The sequence below is a fragment of the Halichoerus grypus genome, chromosome 8 (assembly GCF_964656455.1).
Source record: "Halichoerus grypus chromosome 8, mHalGry1.hap1.1, whole genome shotgun sequence".
In the NCBI taxonomy this organism is placed as follows: Eukaryota; Metazoa; Chordata; class Mammalia; order Carnivora; family Phocidae; genus Halichoerus; species Halichoerus grypus.
Window position 1 is genome coordinate 41662345 of NC_135719.1, and position 21465 is coordinate 41683809.

The 21465-nt window shown below is 43.6% G+C and overlaps 1 pseudogene; it reads left to right on the forward strand.

The window, feature by feature from the left end:
• The first annotated feature begins 18631 nt into the window (after window positions 1–18631).
• On the forward strand, window positions 18632–20246 carry LOC118528182 (zinc finger matrin-type protein 5 pseudogene; annotated as a pseudogene).
• The last annotated feature ends 1219 nt before the right edge of the window (window positions 20247–21465 follow it).

Genomic DNA, 21465 nt, shown 5'->3' on the forward strand with positions numbered 1-21465 from the left:
GACTGCCCGCTGACCACCCCACCCTCCAGGCGGCTGGCCGCAGAGCCGGATCCCGTGGGCCGACCCCAGTCCTGTGTTCTCCCTCCGCCCCGGGCTGGTACCGCGGCCTGGAAAGGGTTAACTCGACTGCGAGGAATTAAGAGCTGCAGGGAGCTCTCTATAAATACAGTGTCGTGGGCGCCTGAGCCAACCGCAGGGTAATTTCCACTGAGCTGGTTTTCCTCTTTTCCTCCCACCCACGGCCACCCAACCAGCCCTGCCCCCAGCCCCAGGCCAGGCTCCAACAGGGGGAGCAGCTCTGATCCCCGTGCCTGGGCTCTGTCCTTAGAGGCCCCAGCTCCAGCCTGGGAGGAGATGTGGGGTCAGGGGCTTGCCTTAGCACATCCTGCCTCTGCACCTGCTCTCTGACCTGTTCTTCATCAGTTATGGACAGGAACAGCTAAAGTGTAGCAAGGCTTCTGGGGCCAGGGTCTAGACTCGGAGCTTTCCCTGCTGGGCCTCTTTAGATCCTCACAACAGATAGATAATGTGATCCCCGTTTTACAGGTGAGAAACCTGAGGCTGGATGAAAGGACTCTTAACCTCGTGCTTTTGCCAGGCCCACCACCAAGTGGCAGCAGAGAAAGGGGAGGGGGCTCAGGAAATAGAATGAATGCATATGCATCTCTGTAAGCTGTTGTAACCACTTGTAAGCTCTCATTTAATATTCACAACTCAGTGAGGGGAATGCCATTATTATCCTCATTCTGACAAATGAAAAAATTGAGACACAAACAGATTAATAACTTACTAGAGGATAAAACTATTAAGTGGAGGAACAGGATTTGCCCCCTTGAATTTAAGTGCTGAATGCAAATTTAATTCTGTGCCTCGTGTGTGTGTGTGTGTGTGTGTGTGTGTGTGTGTGTGTGTTTGTGTGTGTGTTTGTGAGCAACTCCGTATTTGAATCTATGTGCGTATGTGTTTCTGAATGTCAGTTTGATAGCAGCTCTGTCTATGTAACTGCTTCTAGGGAGGGGGGAAGAGAGCAGGGGTTCAAGGCCCGGCCATCTGGCCCAGAGTCCCCAGAGGTCATGAGCCTCCCCACCAATCCACACTGCTCCTCCTGCCCTATCAGGGTCTGTCCAGCCTGGGCCTGACCTCATAGATCTCAGGATGAGCAGCCCCCACCAGGCCCCACAACCTGGGGAGAAACATCCAAGGAAGAGGTGTCCTTAGGCTGAGAGAGCCAGGATCCCTGCAGCAGGACCCTGGAGGTGGCATAGAACTAATCTAGAAGAATGTACTGTCCTTCCCTCCACCAAGAGTCCATCCTGTGCCAGGTGCCCTGCAGTGGTGACCCAGGTCCTGTCCCAGAGGATTTACAGTCCGGCCGCAGAGGTATGACTCAGCCGTGACGGACAATGAAGGAACAGCACAGCGCAATTTATATTGGTGTGGAGCAGGCGGGGGAGACTTTTATCCTAATTGCTTGAAAGAATCAGGTCAGGAGGGAAGGAAGAGAGTATTGCCTCTCATTACTGGAAGCAGTGGCTTGAGAGGGTGCTGATCTCCCTTAAGTGTAAACAGCTAGGGCAGGGAATAGACAGAGTGTCTGCCGGACAGGCCCAGCTGAGACTCAGACACCTGGCCTTGACACAAACAGCTGGAGTGACCATCCCCGTATACAGGAATCTCCGCAGTGCAGAGAGTGTTTTTCTATGCCTAGTCAAAAATACATCATTTCCTAGGCTCCCTTGCAGCTAGAAGTGGCCACGTGACCTGCTGTGGCCAATGAAACTCATTGGTTGGGGCTTTGGGAAAAACTTGTTAAAGGAATAGGCTTATGCGAGGGAAGACAACATGGTGGTTCCTCAACAAAATTAAAAATAGAATCACTATGGGACCCAACAACCCCACTTCTGGGTATAAACCCAAGAGACTGAAAGCAAGGTCTCAAAGAAATATTTGTATACCCATGTCCATAGCAGCATTATTCACAATGACCAAAAAGTAGAAACAACCCAAGTGGCCATCAGTAGATGAACGGATAAACAAAATGTAGTAATACGTATAGTGGAACATTATTCAGCCTTAAAAAGGAAGGAAATTCTGACGCATGCTACACTGTGGATGAACCTTGAGGGCCCTATGCTAAGTGAACTGAGCCAGTCCCCAAAAAGACAAGTACTGTATGATTCCACTTACATAAGGTCCCCAAAGTAGTCAAATTCCTAGCGACAGAGAGGGGAAGTGTGGTTGCCAGGGCTTGGAGGAGGAGGGGATGGAGGGGTTGCTGTCTAGCGGATATGGAGTTTGTTTTGCGAGATGAAAAGAGTTCTGGAGACGGGTTGCACAACAGTCTGAATGTACGGAGCGCTACCGAACTGTGCACTTAGAAATGATGAAGATGGTACATTTTATCGCGTGTATATTTTATCACAATTAAACATTTTCCAAAGTAATAATAAGAAGCAGACCTCACTGGCATGTGCCTTTGCCTTTTGCCTTTTGCTCTTCTTTTTCTTTGTGCGTCAAGTGCAGACATACAACCGTTGTAAAGCAGCCATCCTGCAACTCTGGGGACAAAGGCTAAGGGTGGTGGAGGAGAAAGTCAGAAGCAGTCTGGTTCCCGAAGGCATTGTGGAGCTGCCACCCGGACCCTGGATTGCTGCCAGCCCTTGGCCTCGCCCCCAGAGTTGCCATTGCCATTGCTCATTCAGGATTGATTAGGGATGAATAGTGACCCTCAATGGTCTTTCTCCCCAGGCTCGCTGTAAGGAACATCAGACCATCTTCTGGCAAAGGGAGGGGGTGTTCTGACCCTCTTACTACTTTCCCCGGAACAGAATTCTGAGTTGCCGATAAAATTCAGAGTCAGCTTCCTTTAGCCTCCTTAACATACAAAAAGACAAGTATTTTCCTCATCTATTTGAATACCCTTAAATCAAGCAAACTGGATTCCCTTAACCTAGCTCTAATGGGGGGGGGGGTAGGCTCCTTAGAGCAGCTAAGCAGCCCATCTTTCAGAAAGCAGCTCAGAGACATTGGCAGGCCTCACCTAAGAACAATACCCAGAACTCTTCATTTCCATAAGAAAGAAAAATCAAGTCTTGGCCACACTGGGGGCCGAGGGACCCGTTTGGGCATTTTTTTTCCAAGTTCCTGTGACACCAGTAACTTGGCCTTGGGCTCCCCTTACTCAGGCTGCACATTACCTCCCGACTGGTTTGCATTTTCAGGTCTCAAGTCCTTGATGTTTTGGCAAAGGCCACCACCCCACCCAGCCCCAGCCCCACCCACTCATTTAGGGCGCACAGGCTGCCATCTGGAGCCAGCCCGCCAGCCCAGCTGTCTAAGGCAACCAAGTTTCCCCTAAATGACCGGATCCAGTGTAGGGGTGAATATAGAGCATAGTGACCAGTGCACCTTCCTGCTTTCTTATTCCTGGCACTTGAGTATTGGAGTAGACTTTAGGTGTCTAGATCCAAATACTTCCAGCTGGAAGCATCTGGCCAGCAAAATAGCAGGAGCAGCCTGAAAAAAAGAGCAGAACTGATCCTTCAAGAACACTTCCCCCCCCACCATCCAACACATACACTGCAAAAATAACAAAACGTCTTCTAACCAGGCTTGTATGACCAGCTGCCCCCATCTGACCCGCTGTCCTCTCTTCTTCCCTGGCCACCCTCTACAGCATCTGTCCTCCTCCCCTGTCCCGGGTGGTAGCTTTCAGCCCTCCTCCGGCTTTCCTCTTCCTTCTCCGGCCCACGCTTCCGGCGCTCCCGATACTAGGAATCCATCATGGAGTCTGTCCTGCTGCTGGAGGGTCAAGGTGGTTGGTTCTCCAAACAGGAGGGCTGGGATGGAGTTAAGAAACAAAACAACAAAAGTAAAAGAGCACTGTGGTGCCAGGAGACATATTCCCTCATATTGGGAGTTGTTTTGGGTTTTTTTTTCCTGATGACTTCTAGTCATGTGCAAATAACCCAGTTATCAGCACTTGCACAACCCCGAGAGTGAGTGCCTCCTTCAGTGTTGCATCACAGGGCCCTCATTTATGTCCCCCTGGCCCTGGTCCTGCTCCTAGGTTTGGCCCAGGACAGGTTCAGAGAAGAGAGCACAGAACAGAACAAGTTAGGGGTCCCAGCTAGAAGGATAAGACCAAGAGCCCCAGGCTTGGAGAACAAGGGGCCCCTCATGAGAAGCCAGCAGTGGAGACCTTCCTAGGGAAGACAGTGGATAAACCACTCGAAATCCAGAAATCCTAGTCTCAATCCAGGTGCTAAATTAAATTAAATACTAATATTGCTTTTTCAGTTATGGGGACTCATGATGGTCATGTGGTTTTAGTTGGACTTGCCTGGACACCTTCAGGACATCTGACCATAGTCCCCCAGCCCTGTTACCGACACAAGGGAAAGCTGAGCTGCCCCAATAGTGAAAATGGTTTCTTCTGTCCTCCCGAGTGGGGCATTATTCACCTGCCAGTTCTTTTTTTTTTTTTTTTTTGAGAGAGTGAGAGAGAAAGCATGCAAGTGGGGGGGGGGCCGGTGGGGCGGGCAGGCAGAGGGAAACGGAGAGGTTTTTTTTTTTTTAAGATTTTATTTATTTATTTATTTGAGAGAGAATGAGTGTATGAGTGGGGAGGAGGGGCAGAGGGAGAAGCAGACTCCCCACTCAGTGGGGAGCCCGACGCGGGGCTCGATCCCAGGGCTCCGGGACCATGATGTAAGCTGGAGGCAGACACTTAACCAACCGACTGAGCCACCCAGGTACCTGGAGAGAGAGAATCTTAAGCAAGCTCCAGGCCCAGTGTGGAGCTCAAAACAGGGATTGATCTCATGATGCTGAGATCATGACCTGAGCCGAAACCAAGAGTCAGATACTCAACCGACTCAGGCACCCCAGCCAAACCCTCATTTCCAAGATGACTGACTGCCAATCCAAGCCCCTTTCTCTTGCTGGCTTCCCTCAGCCCACTTTCCCTCTCATGTGGAGATATGCAGGGTGTGATGGAAGTGGTCCCTCCTGGACCATGCTTTGGGTGTGGCTCGGTGGCCGCTCAGGTCACTGATCCTGGGGAGAAGCCCAGTTTGAGGTAAGCAGGCTATATGAGCTGCAGCGTCCCCAGTCAGTCCTCTGACAGTTTCCCTCCCACCCTGCTTCTGCCACCAGAATTGGGCTCTCTCCCCACTGGCCCAATCCCCAAGGACACTCACTACATCAGACGTGGGGATTATTTCTTATTGGCTTAACTGCTTTTTCCACTTTTGTGGTTAGCAGTTAGCTAATGAATACAATCTTGCGATTGTTTTCTTAAAACAGGATTTTCAGCACAATAACATATTTGGCATCTCTTCTTTCCTCATTTCCCATGATGAGATCATCACAAATATAACTTCTAAAGAAATCTCTACAACCAGACTTTCCGAGGAAACCCGACACCTCCACAGACAAACCGTGATGGGCCTTGGGTTTCCAAACAGGGCCTTGAGCAGCAGCAGGATTTATCCACTCAGGGAGATGCATGGCCACCTCTGAGGAATGATCCCAGCCACCCTGGGGTGTCTCCACTCACCCTAGAAATTCCCTGTTCCAATCTGTTGAGTCAGCATTGCTGTCAAAATGTGGTCCCACTTGAGATGAACCATGAGAGATGATGGACTCTGAAAAACAAACTGAGGGTTCTAGAGGGGAGGGGTGTGGGGGGATGGGTTAGCCTGGTGATGGGTATTAAAGAGGGCACGTTCTGCATGGAGCACTGGGTGTTATGCACAAACAATGAATCATGGAACACTACATCAAAAACTAATGATGTAATGTATGGTGATTAACATAACAATAAAAAATTTTTTAAAAATGTGGTCCCACTTGGTCAACCTTCACACCATCCACGCCTCTGTAAATATTCACACAGCTCCATTCCCTCCCCTAAGGGACAGGGAGTCAATCAGAGGTTGGCCTCTCAAACTGGACAAATCCACTTACTTCCCAGTCTCCTTCAAGAAACATGTGCCAACTTCAACTCTGGTTGGTATTGACATGAGCTGCCCAGTGTTCTCTGCTTGCCCCATGTAATTTCAGAGTTCCTCAGGGCAGGACCCCAGCTTATTCTCCTCCAGGCTCCACAGCCAGGCTCCTCTCCCTGACCCCCATTCCTCCTAACGTTGTAGCTGAAAGAACATTTGAACTCTGGAGTGAATGCCTCAACCTAGGCCAGGGGGAGCAGGGTACAGATGGGACAGTAGGCTGGAAACCAGGACACCAGGGCTCTCCTCCCAGCCCTGCCAAGGACGGCACATGTGACCAGGAGAATGGGTCAGCTGTTCTGGGGTCCCTGCCTCCTTTTCTTCTGAAAGAGTCCTGCACAGTGTCCTCCAGGGCCTGCTGAGTCACCGACTGTTTCTCCCCGAGAGAACCTGAAGGATTTCCCCCTAGGCCCTGAAGCAGGCAGGACTGATGAAGCAGGCTAGCACATGCACAAGCAGTCTGCAAAGTCAGGAAGAGACCAACAGATTACCTCCAACTTCCCGACCCTTTTACAGGTTGTGCCTACTGTGGTTGACAGACGCCCTTGCTACCCTGAGCCCCCTCCTGGTGATGTGTCAAAATGCAACTGAAGAGGGTCTCCATCCTCACTCCAACCCAGGTCTCCAAGGATGATGCTCTTCAATGCCAGTCTTGGGGTTAGAGGAGGAAATGGGAGGGCAGGGAAGGGGAAGCACTGTGGGCTGGGACTGTGGAGGTTTGGAAAGGGCCCCCAGAGGAGATGGGCTTCTAGATGACCTTGAAGAAGGGGAAGAATTTGATAAGTGAATAGCATCAGAGTCCTGCCGGCATCTAGCACTTGTCTAAGACACTGCACAGGTTGGGAAGACCCTGAGCTGATTACCCTGGTGTGTGCTTCGTGCGTCTGAGACCAGGAAAGGGGTCAGGTGGTGGAGGCAGAAGGGGAAAGTTACCCTTGAGAAGAGCAGGGCTGGAAGAAGAGAAACAGCAAGTGGGCCCACATGCCCCGCTTGCCCCTGATGCTGGGGGTGAGACAGGGTTCTCCTACTGAGGCCGGCCCCCTCTTCTGTACTCTCATCTCCTTGAGGACATCACCAGTCACTTTCTCTCTTGCATCATCAATCCTTTCACTCTCCCCTGATTCATTCACTCTCTTTCTGGAAACACTTTCTACTCCTAGAACATTCCCTCTCTTGCTTTTCTTCTACCTTCACTGGTTGCTCCTTCTAATCTCCTAGGCTGGGTCCTTCTCTTCCCACCAACCCCTTCATGTTGGGGAACACTATACTTCAAGTTGGGGACTTAGTACTCAGAACTCTTTTCTTCTGGCTCTATGCCCATTCCCTTGGTCATCTCATCCTCCAATGGCTTTAAATATTATCTATGTGCTGACAACTCTCAAATTTAAATCTCCAGTTTGGAATGTGTCTTGAATTCTGTATATCTGACTGCCTACTCAGCATCTCCACTTGTCTCCAATAATTTCCACCCCCTGTTATGGAAATAAAATAAAACGAAACAAAAAAATTCTTTTCTCTTGCAAACCTCCCCATCTCAGGAATGACAACTCCATTCTTCCAGTAGCTAGGGCCAAAAGCCTTGCAATCATCCTTGATTTTCCTCTTTCTTGCAAACCTCACATTGGCAATCCGACTATATCTACTTTTGAAATATATTCAGAACCAAATGACCTCATTCCACCTCCACTGCTACCACCCTGGTCCAAGCCATCTTTATCACATGCCTGTATTGCAATAGCATCCTAATCTGTCTCCCTGCTTTGGTTCCTGTCTGTAGTTTACTATCTACACAACAGATAGGGTGATCCTCTTAAATATAGGCAAATTTTCATTCCTCCAGATTTCTCCAAAGTAAAAACTGAGTCCTTAAATTGGCTTATAAAGCCCTGCATGACCTGGCCCCCTGCTATTCCTATGATCTCATCTGCCACTCTTCTCTTGCTTCCTCTTCATGCTCCCTTCCTTGTTCTTTGAATACACCAGGCACATTTGCCTCAGAACCTCTGCATGTGCTATTCCCCTTGACTAGGACACTCTTCCTCCAGGTGTCCATGTAGCTCATTCCCTTACTTTTTCCAGGTCTCTGTTCAGACATTACCTTACCATGGAAGGCTTCCCTGACCACCCTATATAAAGTGATACTCACCTAGTCCCCATCCCCAGTTATCTCCAACTCCTTCATTCTGCTTGATTTTTCCCCCTTAGAATTTATTAACCTTCTGACTATATGTTGTTGCTTATGTGTTTATTTTCTTTATCCCTCCATAGAATATGATTTCCATAAGAGTCAGGACTTTGTTTTTGTTCATGCTGTATTCCACCTAGAATACTGCCTGGCACATTGTAGGTGTTCAGCTACAGTTTGTTGAATAAGTGGATGGGTGAATGGAAGGATGAGTAGTTGAAGAGCACACAGATAAAAAAAGGTTACAGTGCTTTTTTCAAGATATGAGAGACCTGAGCTTCTGTGCTTATGGGAAGGTACCAAGAGAAGAAGTAGACAAGTTGCATGGGGGAGAAGGGGTATGATATGTGCTACATAAAGATCTCTAAGAAGGCAGAAAGGGACAGGATTCGGAGCCTGGGGGCAGCCACTCCTTCCTTGGGCTGAAGGGAAGGACATTGGAATAATAAGGATGAGAGATGGGAAATCGATGATGGCCCTCAGTTTTCTCCCACAGAACATTTGCTGAGTGCTTGAGTGGTACAGGAAGCTGGGGGTGGATGAGGAGGGTGTGGAATAACAAAAGGAAATTTCCCACAAAGTCCTGCTAGAGGAAGGGGGTTTTTGTCAAATATATAGCTCTCTCTTATGTTATTTGCCAAATTTTGATGCTGTGTTGATTGGGAGCCTAAGGAGCTAAGTTCAAGCCTCTGAAAGGCATAAATGAATTTCCAATGGTGTCTCATGGCCAAGGAGGTAGGGACTAACAAAACTACAACCCCACCCCAATGCAGTTCATTTTCTAATCATATTGTTATGATTGGCCCCTTATCTTATCTGCCTAATAAAGAAAGGGTAAAACCTATTTGGGGAAAATATCATCATCTTCAGTCTCAGTTCATATATATACAATCTCCAGCGTACAATAAATAATTATAAGGCATGTGAAAGGGCAGGAAAATGTGATCACACATTCTCAGGAGAAAAAAAACCAATAATAGAAGAAGACCCACAGATGCCCCAGATTTTGCAGTCAGCGGACACTTTATTTTATTTTGCAGACAAGCATTTTAAATAACCATTACAAAGAGAAAAATACAAAGTATGACAAAATTGTTAAAAAGAAAACTTCCACAGAGAATTGTAACCTATAAAAATATCAAACGGACTTTCTGGAACTACAAAATACAATATCTATAATTACAAATTCACTGGATGGATTTAAGAGCAACAGACAGGGTTAATGAACCCAATATCAATATAAATCATCCGCACTGAAGCCCACAGAGGAAAAAAAAAGAATGGAAAGGACAGAGCACAAGAGACATGTGGGACACAATGAAAAGCTTAAATATATGTGCAACTGCAGTCCCAGAGGAGAGGAGAGAGAGAATAAAACAGAAGTAAAATTGGAAGAGAAAGACCAAAAACTTTCCAAGACTGATCAGAGATATCAATGTACAGATTCAAGATGCTTGTTGAAACCCAAGCAGAATAAATACAAAGGAAGCTACGTCTAAACACTTAATAGTCAAATAGCTGAAAACCAAAGCTAAGTAGCACATCTTAAAAGCATCCAGAGAATGAAAACACATTACTTTCAAAGCAGCAACAGTAAGATTTGGTGATTTTGTACCCAAACTATAGAACCAAAAGGAAATGGAACGACGACTTTAAGGTGCTGAAAGAAAAAACCTGCAAACATATAGTTCTATGACCAACAAAAATATTCTTCAAAATATGAAAACAAAATATGACATTTTCAGACTAAAAGAAAAAAATCCCAAACTGTAGCCAACATGATGTGTTATTGGTGGAAGGATGGTCAAATCAATGGAATCAGACAGAGAGTCCAGAAATAGACCCACAGATATACAGTCAAATGACTTTTGATAAAAATGTAATTAAAAAGTAATTCAGCAGGGAAAGAAAAATGTCCCCCCAAAATGGTGCTGGAACAACTGGGTATCCATATGGGAACTAAAAGACTTCAACCCCTACATTATTCTGTATGCAAAAGCCAATTTGAAATGGATCATAAACTGAAACATAAGGGCTAAAATAATAAAGCTACTAAAAGCGCTAGGGGAATATCTTTGTGACCACTGAGAAAGCAAAGATTTCTTAGGGAAGCTCCAGAAAGTATAAACCATAAAAGAAAAGATTGATAAATGGGACCTCATCAAAATGTAGAATTCTATTCATCGGAAAGCACCATCAAGAAAACAAATAGGCCAGCTACAGATTGAGAGTAAATATTCACAACACACATATCTGATGAAAGGCTTGTATCCACAACATATAAAGAACTCTTGCAACTCAATGATAAAAATACAAACAACACAGTTTTTTCAATGGGCAAAAACCAGATATTTCACAAAGGAAGGTATACCAATGACCAATAAGTGGATGATAAAAGTGTTTGAAATCATTAGTCATCAGAGAAATGCTAATTAAAACAACAATTAGGCACCAGTCCGATATAAGGACAGTAAGGAAATACATCCCTGATAAAATGAAAAATATTTACAACACTTTACAATACTAAGTGTTATAGAATATGTGGAGCAACTAGAACTCTCATATATTGCTGGTAGGAGCATACAATTAAACTGCCACTGTGGGAAACTGGTGGTTTCTTAAAAAGTTAAACATACATCTACTCTATGACCAAGCAATTCCACTCCTAGATAAATAAAAACATAGGTCCACAAAAAGCCTTCTTGTATAGGGGCACCTGGGTGGCTCAGTCAGTTGAGTGGCTGACTCTTCATTTCAGGGTCCTGGGATCGAGACCCACCTTGGGCTCCAGGCTCAGAAGGGAGTCTGCTTCAAGATTCTCTCTTTCCCTCTCCCTCTGCCCCTCCCCCAATTCTCTCTCTCTCAAAAATAAATAAATAAGGGGCGCCTGGGTGGCTCAGTTGGTTGGGCGGCTGCCTTTGACTCAGGTCATGATCCTGGAGTCCCTGGATCGGGTCCTGCTCAGCGGGGAGTCTGCTTCTCCCTCTGACCCTCCCCTGTCTCATGTGCTCTCTCTCTCAAACAAATAAATAAAATCTTTAAAAATAAATAAATAAATAAATAAATAAAACTAAAAAAAAAAAAAGCCTTATATAAGAATGTTCATAGCAGTTTTATGCATAATAGTCCCAAGGTGGAAACAACCCAGATACCCATTAGACGGAGAACAAATGAACTGTGGTTAGTAAAACAGTGAAATCCTACCATGCAGGAAAAAGGAACAAACTACTGATACGAGTGACAACAGTGGTGAATCTCAAAAATATTATATTAGTTCAAAGAAACTAGACGTATAAAAGTTCATTTTTTCATAGTTTCATTTATATGGAATTCTAGAATAGGCAAAATTAACATATAATGATAAAAATAAGAATAGTGGGGGTGCCTGGGTGGCTCAGTCAGTTGAGCGACCAACTCTTGGTTTCAGCCCAGGTCATAATCTTAGTTTTGTGGGATCAAGGCCCACCTCAGGCTCCACACTCAGTGGGGGGTCTACTTCTCTCTCTCTCTCTTCCTCTCCCTCTGCCCCTCCCCTATAAATAAATAAATAAATAAATAAATAAATAAATAAATAAATCTTTAAAAAATAAGAATAATGCATGCTTCTGGAGGGAGAAGAGATTGTGCAAGAGCACAAGGGAACTTTCTGAGGTAAAGGAAGTGTTCTCTGTCCACCAAAACTGACTAAATAGTTCATTGAAGATCTATGGTTTTCACTGAATACCTCAAAAAACATCATGCTTGAAGACACAGACCATTTAAAATTACAAAGAAGCCAAGGATGAATGATATCCCCGCCACTATTCAACCTTGGCATTATAATAACAGAAATGAAAAAGTGAAGAAGAGAATTTAAAGTTTGGAGAAGAAGGGACAAAGATGTAATTATTTTCAAATGATAGATGTGATCTTATGCAGAGAAACTGTAACAGAGGGGCGCCTGGGTCGCTCAGTCGGTTAAGCGTCTGCCTTCGGCTCAGGTCATGATCCCAGGGTCCTGGGATCGAGCCCCGCATTGGGCTCCCTGCTCCGCAGAGAGCCTGCTTCTCCCTCTCCCTCTGCCTGCCTCTCTGCCTACTTGTGCTCACTCTCTCTATCTCTCCATCAAATACATAAATAAAATCTTAAAAAAAAAAAAAGAAATTGCAACAGAATACCACACAAATTTTTAGATTAATAAGCAATATTAACACAAATTTTTAAATCAGTAACATTCTTCTATATCAGCTATTACCAACCAGAAAATTTAATATAAACTCAGATGCCATTCACAATAGCAATAAAAAACTATGTAATATATAGAAATCAACTTACCAAAGAATGCACAAGAAAAACTTTAAAACTCTAATAAAAGACATAAATGAGGACCAGAATATGTGGAGAGATATAGTATGTTAAAGAATGAGAAATTTTAACATCACAGAGAGGTAAAATGTCCTTCTAATTAATTAATACATTTGGTAGAATTTCTACCAAAAATAAATTAGAAACATAACAAAGTGATTCTGAAATTTATAGGGAAGACTGGAAGTTCACAGATAATTAAGACAACTTTGAAGAAGAGCAAAGAGTTTTCCTGATACATATTAACACACTCTACAAAGCCATAGCGCTAAAAATAATGTAGAACTGGAATTGAAATGGGCTTTTGGCTGGCTCAGTCAGTAGAGTGTGCAACTCTCAATCTCGGGGTTGTGAGTTCAAGCCCCATGTTCAGTGTAGAGATTACTTAAAAATAAAATCTTAAAAAACCCAAACAAACAAATAGGTCAATGGAACAAAAGTAGATGTCATGAATTTGAAATATGATAAAGATGGAATCATAAGTCAGCAGAGAAATAATGAACTTCATATTTGATGATATTGAGAATAGTGGGTTATTTTAAGGATTAAAATAAAATACTTCTACATAACCCCTTAAAAAAGTGAACTCTGGATGCATTAAAAATCTAAATGTGGAAAGTGTAAGATGGAGGTGATAGAAGAAAGTATATGATCACACCTTGTGACCTCGGGATAGGAAAGGATTTCTTTTTTTTTTATTATTTTTTAAAATTTTTATTGAGAGAGAGCAAGCATGCATGCAAGCAGGTGGGGAGAGGGGCAGAAGGAGAGGGAGAGGGAGAATCTTAAGCAGGCTCCATGCCCAGCGCAGAGCCCAATGTGGGGCTCCATCTCACGACTCTGAGATCATGACCTGAGCCAAAATCAAGAGTCAGCTGCTTAACTGACTGAGCCACCCAGGAGCCCCAGGAAAGGATTTCTTAAACAAGATCCCCAATGCACAAATTTCAATCTGGAGAAAATCAATGAATTGATCCACATCAACATAAAGGATGTCTACTGGGTAAAGGACACCAAAGACATAGTTAGGTTCACAGATGAATGGTGGTGAGAAGATCTTTTCAGTGTTTAAAATTGATGAGGCAGCACCATCTTCTAGACCCTACCAGTACTCTAACAATCAACAAGAAAATGACAGGAACTACAATGAAAATGGATGAAGTATGTGAGATAGTCATTAGTTCCATCAAATATTTCTGGTTTCCTCCTGGATACATGGTGGGATTACACTTTCCTGCCTCATTAAAGTTAGGTGTGGCCATATAGCTTGATCAATCAGTGAAATTTCAGTGGAAGTGACAAGTGTCACTTCTAAGCAGAAGCTTAAGAATCATTGTGCTGTTTACCACAATGTTCCCTTTGGCATGGTGACAAGCAATGTTAGAGATAGTAGCTACTACTTTAGCCTGGGTCTCTGAGGGGCTATGATATGTGGAGACCCCTGTTGACTTGCAGTGACCTAGAAATACTCCTTTGTGGTTTCTTTTTTTTTTTTTTTTTTTTAAAGATTTTATTTATTTATTTGAGAGAGAGAGCACAAGAGGGGGGAGCGGGAGAGGGAGAAGCAGACTCCCTGCTGAGCAGGGAGCCCGATGCGGGACTCGATCCCGGGACTCCAGGATCATGACCTGAGCCGAAGGCAGTCGCTTAACCAACTGAGCCACCCAGGCGCCCACTCCTTTGTGGTTTCAAGCCATTAAGATTTTATGGTTGTCTGTCATCTAGCCTAATTTAATCTATCCTAACTGATATAGGAAGGGAGCCCCTACATAACAGTATAATCTAAAATATATGGCAATGGCTTAGGAGCTGGTCACCAGGGAGCAAGGAAACTGTGAGCAGATGTTGGAGGGATAGCATTTTATGTGATGTAGTGGCAAAATATTGAATAAAAATGTCATCTGCAATAACTGGGGAGGCAGGTCTTATACCTAATAAACGTTTAACCCTAGAGGAAGGGAAGATAATAGTGAGCATTAGTTTCTGTCGACTGCATTTGAAATAAGCGGAAAGTAACTGGCATATTTCCAAGCAGGACGGGAAGGGAATGAGAGGGATCAGAAATTGGGGGTCTTGCACAGTTGGAAGTGATAACTGCTTCTCAACCCTCACAAGTAAAAGGAAAAATGAGGAAGGCTTGGAAGGACAACACTCATTAAAATCTCAGCCTTTTGACAAGGATCACGTCAAGTTTATGGCTGTTTCATCCACTGATGAAAACCTTTGCATGGATAAAGATGTTTCAGAGTGAGGGTTCAACTAAAGGTGAGGTATTAGTAATTCCTTTTAATTTGACAAAATGGCACTAAGAGACTAAATGTGCAGCTCTTCCACAACAGCCTGATAAACTCAATACCTTACCTGCAATTATGCAAAAAGGAAAGTGTGGGGAATAGGGTGAGCAAGAAATCTAGCAAATTCAAGAAATACATCTGGAATCTCTAAAATGGCGGTGGATGAGCCCTGTCAGATAGAACTTATTAGAATGAAATAAATAAGAAGGCTACTAAGGTTTTAGAAAGTATTGCATGGCCAAAGAAATTGTGAGCATAAAGTTTATGACCCTGTGCACCTTAAAATGACTCTAGAGCCCCCAACCATCAACGGGCAGCAAATGTGCTGTTGTCTATGGCAGATAAGGCCAAAGAGGATGATGGAAAGCAAAGAATCTTCTAGAAGGTAGGTACAGCCAAGGGTTATGGAGAGCAAAGGGCAAGGTAGCTACTCCCAGAGCAGGAAATCAGGGCCAAAACAAGGAACTATACATTCCTGGGATAGAGAGTGTGGATGACAGGGTAGAATGTGAAAGAAACCAGAATATGTCACACCAAAATATGCCACTTTAGCATAAGGATTATTTTGAGCTGAAGGCAATTGAGAAAAAGCAAATACAAGAAACTCTCCCTGTCCTCCTATTTGCCTAAAGGCAGGACATAAATTCTCAAAGGTGTCCCTCCTTCCCTCTCTACCAGAGAAAATGAAAGTTAATCACCAGAGGTAACTTTAGACCCTACCAGCTTGGAGTCGCTAGAGGAATCTACATGCAAACTTTACTAACTAGCCTCTATCTACCATTAGTTTCCCACATATTTACTTTCCCACATCCGCCACCCCTGGAAGCCTAAAAATGTGTGGGGTTTTTTTGTGTGTGTGTCCTGTCATTTCTCTAAAAATGTGTTGTTCTTTGTTGAAGATGCTGTATAAACCTTCATTCTAAGCCATCTCTTTGTGTTACTCTTCCCTGAGTTTCTCCCCTGTATATATGAAATATACATGTTAATAACCTTTTGTTTATTTTTCTCTTGTTAATCTGTCTTTTGTTACAGGGGTTCCTCAAAGGGTAGAAAGAAAAAAAAATTTCCTTCCTTCCAAATGTTTAGACAACTACTTTATGTAGGGATGGAGCGTAGTTTTTATGAGTGTAAAAAAAACAAATTGAATAGTTTCTTACCAGAAGAACAGACAATAGTTGTCATTAGTGATGTTCACTAAATGTTTTCCATTCTCCTCCTTCTGGACGCATAGTAGGATGGTAATTTAGCATACCCTAAAAGTTAACTATGGCCATGGAACTAGCTATGGCAATGAAATGTGAGTGGAATAATGTGTATCATTTCTGGATGGAAGCTCCGGAGCCAATACATGATTCACCATGTGTTCTTTTCCTCTGGGGCAATAACTGGCAAAATATCTAAGATTATGGTTGCTCCACCATCCTGGGTCCCTGAGTGGCTGAGGACTAGAACCTCTCTGACAACCAGCAAGAACAAGAAATAAACATTTCTTCTTTTAAGCCCGTAAGAGTTTTTGTTGTTTGTTAGAGTGGCATAATCTAGTATCTCCGGGCTAATATAATAGGCCATTTGCAGAAGGGGAAATCCAAAGTGTTAATGTGTAAATAGGAAGAGATGCTCAGGAAATACACATTAAAACAGCAGTGAAATACTACTTTGTGTCCCCCGTGTGGGCAAAAATGAGAAAGTAGAGAAATAGCAAGTGTTGAAATACATGGGCAGATAGAAATCCCTGTCAAGTGTTTGTGGGGGTGGAGAGTTGGAGGTATCCAACACCAGAGAATAAATAAATAAATGTAGTGCAGGATTATAATGGAATACCAGCTGCATCCTAAAGCATTAGTTGGATATTTATAGAATATCAAGATATATATTTAAAACAACACTGAAAAAAGAAAACAAATCTTTTAGTACCATTTATATCAGTTAAAAATGCAAACATACATGATGCAAAAATACATTCATCCTATCAAGAAGGAGTTGAGATGGTGCATGATGATGAAATAAGTAGTAGTAATAGCAGTAATGTTGATGATGATGGAACAATGTTAACTGATTACTATAAATTGAGGATTAACTAATCTAATACACCAGAGGTCCACAAAAGCAAAGATCAATTAATGAAGATGGGTGATGGCATTCAATTGACAGAGACAGCACAGCAGAGAAACTCACATCCTAAACAAACGAAAGTAGCAGAAATCTGAAAACATAAGCTAGAGATGAGTTTTCTCAAAGAGCTTCAAGGAGTCAGCAAGGGCAAGGAGCATAAGTGTACCGTGGAGTAACTAATTAAAGGTCTGCGCTGAAAACAACTGAGCCCCTTTCTATATATAGAGCAGCTGGGGGCAGTGTTTGGCCCCAGGATAGAGCCATGATTACCACTCTCTAATCAAATTGGAGATCCTGCCTGAGGGGAACTCCTAGTCAGTTCTCGAGAGCAGAGAATCAAATTAGGCCCAAGATAATTCTGTACATTCACAATATAAACAGAGGAAAAGAAGAAAGAGAATAAGGGAATGCAGCCCACCCATGATTGAAATGAAACACTCACCTCTAGAATAAAGACTTCTCTTTGTTTTAACAATTGTGGGAGCTTATCTGACTGTTCTCAACCTAGAGCCTTCCATCAATCCTGCAATTAAGGAGTGATCCCAGTTGTGGAAATGGAGCTTCAGGTATTAAGATAATAAATATGAGCTATATGTCAGCCTAGTCTTGCATTCAAAAAATTTAAATGGACAATTAAGAATCACTAGACATTAGGAAAACGAACAGCAGGGGAGAGAGGAACCAAGATGAACAAATAGGACATTCGACCCTGGAGGGAATCAAAGCTAATTCAGGAGACAGAGACCATAAAAAAATTTTTTTAAGTGAATAAGCATCCTTGTAGTTAATCAAAAGCAAACTTCATCTGTAAGAGTATGCTCCCATGAAAAGGTAGCAATAGAAGAACAAAAGAAATATTGACATTTGTAAAGCTAATTGCCAAGTAAGATTTAAAATTAAATGTTAGGAGGTCACTAATGTAATTGGGCATGACTGAAGACCAATTCAAGGTATGAATGATAAAGTCAAGGGCATCTCTCAGGACAAAGACCATAAAAATAGAGATGCAGAATATTAGAGAAAAAAATAAGAGATGTGGAAGGTAGATCTAGCACAATGTTGTCTAATAGAACTTTTTGTGATGATAAAAATGTCCATTCTATGCTGTCCAGTACGGTAGCCACTAGCCACATGTGACTACTGACAAGTTGAAATGCCACCAAAGAATTGAATTTTAAATTTTATTTAATTTTAATCAACTAAAGTTTAAATTTCAATAGTCACATGTGACTAATGGCTGCCATGTGGAACAGCACAAATAGAGAAGATCCACTGTATGCTTCTTAGGAATTCAGGAGAGACAGAATAAATCAGATCAATAAACAATGGAAAAATTCTTACAACTGAACAAAAAACAAAAAACCCACTTCACAAATGGGCAAAAGACTTGAATAGAACTTTCTGCAAAGAAGATAAACAAACGGCCAATAAGCACAGGAGAAGATACTCAAAATCACTGCCCATTAGGGGAATTCAAATCAAAACACAATGAGATACTACTTCACACCCATTAGGATGGCTACAATTAAAAACAAACAAACACAGAAACCCAGAAAATAACTAGTGTTGGTGAGGGTGTGGAGAAATTGGAACCCTTGTGCGTTGCTGATAGGAATGCAAAATGATACACCTGCTGCAGAAAACGGTCTGTCAGTTTCTCAAAAAGTTAAACATAAAATTACCATATGGTTCAGGAGTTCTACTTCCAGGTACATACCCCAAAAAATTGAAAGCAAGGATGGAAATAGATACTTGTACACTAATCCTCGTAGTAGCATTATTGACAAGAGCCAAAAGGCAGAAATAACCCAAATGCCCATCAACAGAGGAACGGATAAACAAAATGTGATATATACATACAATGGAGTATTATTCAGCTTTAAAAAAGAATGAAATTCTGATACAACATGTACGAACCTTGAAAACATTATGCTAAATGAAATAAGCCAGACACAAAAGGACAAATATTGTATGCTTCCACTTACATGGAGTACCCAGAATAGGCAAATTCATAGAGGCAGAAAGTAATTTAGAGGTTACCAGGCGCTTGGGGATAGGAAAGAATGAAAAGTTAATATTTAATGGGCACTGTGAAAATTAATAACGGGAAACCTCACTAAAATGGAATTAGGAGGCTGGCGGGGGCGGGGGTGGCTCTCATGCTCTACCATTCATCATCAATTGCAAATCTAAGAGGAAGAGATGGACCTTGCCTCTCCATACTACTTTACTATTGTGGTAGGAGGAAAAAAGTCTACCTCCTCCCCTCAGCAACAGCCCAGCCAATGAAAAGACACTATGGTTCCCAATCCTAGTTTACTTCAGTGGACTTTTTGTTTATGACACCTTTCCCGACTTCTCACTTTCCTCTATAAAAGAGTGTTCCTTTCCTCTGTTCTCTGGACTTGCCTATGGTTTTTGCTGTCGCTTGCTTGTCCCAGATTGCAATTCTCTGCTATTCCTGAATAAACCCATTTTTGCTGGTAAAAACGAACTGGCAGTTTTATTTTTAAGGTTAACAGTACACAGTTTATGTTCAGGATGATGAGAAATTCCAGAAATAGATGGTGGTGATGGTTGCACAACATTGCGAATGTTCTTAAATGCCACTGAATTGCAAACTTAAAAATGGTTAAAATGGCAAATTTTACATTATGTATATTTTACCACAATAGAAATGCTTTAATAGAAAAACCACAAAGAATATTAAGAAAGGGGTGAATATTAAAGATAAAGAAGGTTGGAGGGCACAGAAGGAGGAGGAGCTCAGAGCTCTTGGGCCCTGCAGAGCCAGGCACAGGTGGCCCTGGGGAAGCATCCCTCCTATGATGACTGCAGCCACCCTTTCCAGGACAACCTCCACAACCGCAAGAAGCTCCTGAATGGGCTGTGCCACCTCAAGGCCAACAAGGTCTGGTACGACGTGTTCCAAGAGGCAGCTGCCATCTTGCTCGATGAACAGGCCAAGTGGGCCCTGCAGGAAGTTTCTACTGACAAGCCAGTATGCCTTTGGCTCCAGCTGCAGATTTTCCCACATGTCAGACCTGCAGGAGCTGAGTATCCAGGTGGAGGAGGAGAGGCCGGCCAAGGAGTGGCCACCAGATGTCACCAAGCTCCCTAAGGGCCATCTGGAAGACTGGTTGGAAAAGAGAGCCAAGTGGCTGAGCTCAGCCCCAAGCAACAGGGCTAAACCCAGGAGAACCACCATCTTCTGGTATCTCAAAGGCTGACCACAAGTCCAAAGGCTGCCTCCATCCCAGCGGGCACCACCACCTGAAGCCCAGCATCCAGTGGGGCTGAGCCCTTCCTCCCCATCTGACCCCCATCTGGTCAGCTTTTGAGTCAGTCACAATAAAGATAAGGAGGGCGCCTGGGTGGCTCAGTTGGTTAAGCGACTGCCTTCGGCTCAGGTCATGATCCTGGAGTCCCTGGATCGAGTCCCGCATCGGGCTCCCTGCTCGGCGGGGAGCCTGCTTCTCCCTCTGACCCTTCTTCCTCTCATGTGCTCTCTCTCTCTCTCTCATTCTCTCTGTCTCAAATAAATAAATAAAATCTTTAAAAAAAAAAAATAAAGATAAGGGCTCATACTGGGGACGCCAAGGCCCCCTCCTGCTGCACCCCATGGAGCCTCTGAAAACCATCAGATTGGCCTGGCCTGACTGAAGCCCCAGAGTCTCCCTACCACGTGCAGCCCTGGTCCAAGCTCTGCTTCCAGAAGCTCCACCCTCCCTGCCTCATGGAACATCTTGAAAAGATGGATGAGAAAACTTTCTTCTGGATGTTTATAAAGAAAGCCTACGGAGGTGCGTGGGTGGCTCAGTCCATTGAGTGTAGGGCTCTTGGTTTCATCTCAGATCATGATCTTGGCTCATGAGATCAGGCCCCATGTCGGGCTCTGTGCCAGGCATGGAGCCTGCTGAGGATTCTCTCTCTCCCTCTCTCTCTGCCCCTCCCCCACTCAAGCTCCCTCACTCTCTCTCTTTAAAAAAAAAGATTAAAAAGGTGATTATAAGGCTAATAAGAAATTAGTAGATATAATTTCTCATGAATAGAATTATTTTTTGAAGATTTTATCTTTTAAATGAGAGGGGGAGAGAGAGAGCACAAGCAGAGGGAGGGGCAGAGGGAGAGGGAGAAGCACACTGCCTTGCTGAGCAGGGAGCCCGATGTGGGGCTCGATCCTAGGAACCTGGGATCATGACCTGAACTGAAGGCAGACACCTAACTGACTGAGCCACCCAAGAACCCCCTTTCGTGAATAAATTTAAAAGAATGGGTGATTTCCAAGGATATACATATAGTACCAAAACTGGCTCAAGAAGAGGCAGGGAAATTAGACAGATAATACTGAAAAAGAAGTCACTTGTTCTGCCTTCCTCCACAAGAATTTCTTCACTTGTTCTGCCTTCCTTCTCTAAATCTCAGGCCCACAGTTTTTTTTTGTTTTGTTTTGTTTTTTAAGATTTTATTTATATATTTGACAGAGAGAGACACAGCAAGAGAGGGAACACAAGCAGGG